The sequence below is a fragment of the Formica exsecta genome, unplaced genomic scaffold (genome assembly GCF_003651465.1).
Source record: "Formica exsecta isolate Colony F162 unplaced genomic scaffold, ASM365146v1 scaffold696, whole genome shotgun sequence".
Taxonomy (NCBI): domain Eukaryota; kingdom Metazoa; phylum Arthropoda; class Insecta; order Hymenoptera; family Formicidae; genus Formica; species Formica exsecta.
In genome coordinates, this window is record NW_021853462.1 from 313556 (window position 1) to 318102 (window position 4547).

General features: G+C 29.2%; 1 protein-coding gene across 2 annotated transcripts in view; it reads right to left on the reverse strand.

The window, feature by feature from the left end:
* The window catches only part of LOC115243164 (octopamine receptor beta-3R-like), a 97520-nt gene that overhangs the window by 65435 nt on the left and 27538 nt on the right, over nucleotides 1–4547 (reverse strand). The window lies entirely within an intron of this gene.

Below are 4547 nucleotides of genomic sequence, written 5' to 3' on the forward strand. Positions count from 1 at the left end.
TCAGCAGGACAATCGCGATAATTGAAACAGACGATATATTCTCTAAGAGAGCTTGCATTGCAGTGAAATTGTAGTGACAATAAGAAATCGACGAATAAATCTTATGAAACTGCGTGATTATTGAGAATTTATTCTAAATAATATTTTAATATATACAAATTGTAATATTTTATAATAAGAGTAATAGAAGTAAAAATAAAAATGTAGTATGTAAACAAAATATTCTATAAAAAAAAGAAACGCATTAGAAAGTATATGAAGATTTTTATATTCTTTATATTCTTTAGTTCTTTATATTCTTCAGTAATTACAATTCAAATAAAAAAAAAACTTTGATTTTAAAATTTAAATCAAAATATAATATATTGATTTTCTTTATTTTACTAATTTTCTATAAGGAAAAAAGATATTTTAGATTATATAAAAAAAATTCAAAAATAAAAGATAGGATTATAACTCTATAACTTTAAAACTTCTGTATGTATATCATTCTACTGTAGCAATCGTAAATACAATAAATGAAATCTATTTTCGTAAAGCTTCTTATAATATTGAATTACAGGAAGAATTCTTCTTGCTTCAAGAGCAAGAAGAATACTTCTCAGCATAAATTGGCAAATCGATATAATCCTGCAGGCATTTTGCCAATACGAGACAGAGGATACCATGGATAATCCGGTGAAGATAAACAGAAGCCTATTATAACTTTCAAATGCTATAGGATAATAAACTTACTCCCGTTTTGTAGGAACAACGAATTAACGGCGGAGTAATTTTCGAGATATAACGATGTTTGAAATAAGATTGCCTTTCTTCCAAGTAGGATAAAGTTTTAATGTTGTTAAATAAATTTGCGATGTTTTAAAAAATACAAGTGAATTTCTTATTAAAGAAAAAAATACAACAGAGGTATCTGGATACAGAATAGGCGAACAATTAAAAAAATATATGTATAATAAAATTGAGAGAATTATTAAAAAAATAGCTTTTGTGTGTGTGCATCGTTCGTTTCTATTATACAATATCGTTTATCGATCAAAAAAGCCGTCAAACTATGCCAAGCCTCGTTTGGCTATAATTTTTACTCTGCATTCGCCTCAACCAAAGTTTTTCCTAACAAACGATACGCCACTCACTTCGGAAGGGACAACAAAAAGCGCATTCACTCCACCCACCCTGTACATATTCTCGTAGCGAATAGAATAAGTATCACGGATAGAAAGGAAACGAATGACAAAGTTTTGAGGCCGTAGTCCAGACGAAAGTTCCGAAGTAGATACGCCAGCTATGGGATAAAATAATATTTGTTATCTGCAAATTTATAGGTTTTTGTCCAAACTTTTGTGATATATAGTATAGTTTCCCAAAATTATTCCCTCGGCCACATATACGTATACGCACACAAATAAATATCGTAAAATACGAAAAGTTGTATCTGGAAATGAAGGCTGTGAAGAGAAAATACACCAAAAAAATTGCTTTTAAGAATAAAAGCTGAAGATAGAAAATATTTTTCTCGTAAATTCTATTTACACAATAAACTCTTCACATAATTTAAAGCGCTTTATCGCATAAAAATTTACATATGAATACTTTTATGAAATCGGAATTGACTTTTCTTTGACGCAGTTATAAAGCTATTTGCAGTTTTTAACTTGCAAGTTAAAAGTTTTTTAGGGATGTCGAAAAACAATGAAAAATGTTAGTCTTAATCGTTTTAAATAATATAATTTAATCAATGTAAAAAATATAATTGTTGAATGTTAAAAAATAAAGAAATGTATAATTAATTTTTATTAAAAAAGAATTTGTTACAATCAATCAAGAGATGAATAAACGAAAGTTTACGTTATTCTGAGATATCTTGTATACAATCTTTCATTCATATTAAGCTTAATTCTCTTGTTTGTCATTGAAGAGAGCTTTAATTAAGTATCCTCTCATTGGGAGAAAAACAAGATTTAAAGAGTGAGAAAAAAGTAAGAGAGAGAGAGAGAGAGAAAAGCGGAAGTTGCATAACGAGAAAATGCCGACGGATCGATGGAAAAGAGTCACCCGGTGTGGTGTCCCGGCGGATCTACATAGGTAAATAGGTTAGCACCATTGAGCGTGCGCCCTTAAGGCCGCTTCTTCCTTACGGACCGCTTAGTGAATCGATAGAGAGAGGAGAAAGCGAGCGAGATGTCCCTACATGAGAATAGAAAATCCTCCGTGGTTCACATACACAGTGAAGCTATGCTGTCCACTTCAATTTTTAACATTTATAGCTATCTATATAGTACACAAGGAGAGTATATTCCTATTGCTAAAGGTAATATATTTTTGTGGAACAATGCATTTTTACAATGTATTTTTACAATCCATTCTTAATTAATAAAAATTACATTTATATTTATAGAGGTATATATAAATTAAAAAATGAAATATTACAGTTTTGAAATAATTCTTATTAATCAAAATGTATAATTATTACTAATTTCTCTAATTTTTTTTTATGTATTGAAAAAAATTATTTTTCCAGTAACTTCGAATTTTGAATTTATTTTGAAAGTAACGTAAATGTTTATTGAGAAAGTTATTGACGTGTACAATAAAACTAAAAATTAAAGATAACTGTAATATTAACTGTATTAAAATCAAATCTTTTTTAGAAATCGACAAATATGATGGTGTAAAAAATGAAAATTTATAAAAGACAATAATTAAAGAATTCAGAAAGGAAAACAGAAAGGTTAACGCTATTTTCACGTTTTTAATGGTCGATTATTTTCGTAAAAATAATAGATATAAAATATTTTATACACATATGTGTTAGTATGTATATACGTATACTATATATATATAATACAGAGTAAAAGCTAATAATAAAATTTTAAACCATAAATTCTAAAAAATATAAATTTGACAAAAATAGTTCTTTTATTTATATTGAATATTGCGTTAGGTCCTCCATCTAAAAAAAAATTTATTTATTTATTTTTTTATCGAGACAGACTTCCGATACTTGTCTTGATGAGTGATTCAGTTTCGGGATAAATACCCCCGGGGAAAATCTTCTGTTAAGCGTACTCCCGGACTCACGAGATTCCTCGATAACACTCGTAAAAATATCGTCGAAAACGCGAAATTCTCTCGAGAAACGAAATTTCTCGTAAACGCGAAACTTACAAACGATAATCGCTCTTTCAATATTTAATATTAAAGGTGCGTGAAATGGTCAGAGGGTAGAAAAGTGCGGAAGAAAGTTAAAAGCAAGAAAGAGAATAGTGAAAACGTCTTTCATGCATTCTACGTTCTCTCTCACACACACACACACACGCAATTTTCTATATTCCGATTGCATTTCCGGTTGCGCCGTCGTGTTAAATCGCGTCTGTAGATGTAGTTGCATCCAGGCAAAAAAACAATCACATCTAACAAAGATTTGACGCAAACAAAATCTAGCGATTTTTTAATTATTTTACAAAAATTGTCTTTAATATAACATATTTTTCAGCAGTACTATTAATAGGTTACAATGAGTTAGTTTAGGTTTATATTCTACATAATAGAAGCTTGGTCAAACATTTTCTACATTTATACATTTTATAATGACGAAGAAATTATTAATTGACTGTTTTTTTTTATTGGTTATTATATTTTCTTAATTATACAATTTATTTTTATTATTATTTTTTATTATAATTATTACATTCATTATATTATAATTATTGATGTTCTTCCTAAGCTTCTTTTTAGTATTTTCATAGTGATTTCTTATTAGTTAACTATTTAAGATAGATGAATATTGTTTGAAAAAACTGTCTAGATATTACATTCAAGTATTTAAGTTCTTCGTTCATGTGTGCATTATTATGCAATTGTAGCGAGGTATAAACACGTGAGAAGAATATCGGAAAAGGGTGAGAAACCGAGAACGAAGAAATGCATCAAGAATAAATAGAGTAGAAGGGCCTGATTGCAAAACACGTAGAATTGACGTTTCATTTGTAGTTTCGTTTGAGTTTCTCCCTCTCTCTTATCTCCGTCAAGTTCCTCTTATCGTTGCTCGATTATGCATTTCATGATGTGCTCCAATCGTTCATGCTATTTCAATGTTTTCAAGTCAATGAGAATTAGAAATAATATTACAATAAAATAAAATACGAGTAAACAATATAGTAGAAATTATGAATTTATATATGAATAAATAGATATATGAATAAAACATTTGTACATCGAATTGCATATACTGTTCATTGCTATTTTTCTTGCGGAAGAAGTATGTTTGACGTTTTGTAATTGTTCTTGCGATTACGAGAACCCTGACTTTGCTGAGTCTAGAAAAGATTATCGACTTTTTCCACATCTTTCTAAATCGGGAAGGAACGGCGATTTCACCGTTAAAGTTCATGCCGCCCACACTACTTGTTTCGCGATTTTTACGCCAATGCGGAATATCCGTTCTTATTGTTGATTCGTTTCGAGAGCTTGATTTCTCTCGCGGTTTCGTCTATTAACGAGACACTTGTTAATTGACTCTTTTAGCAATTATTCTTATATACTAG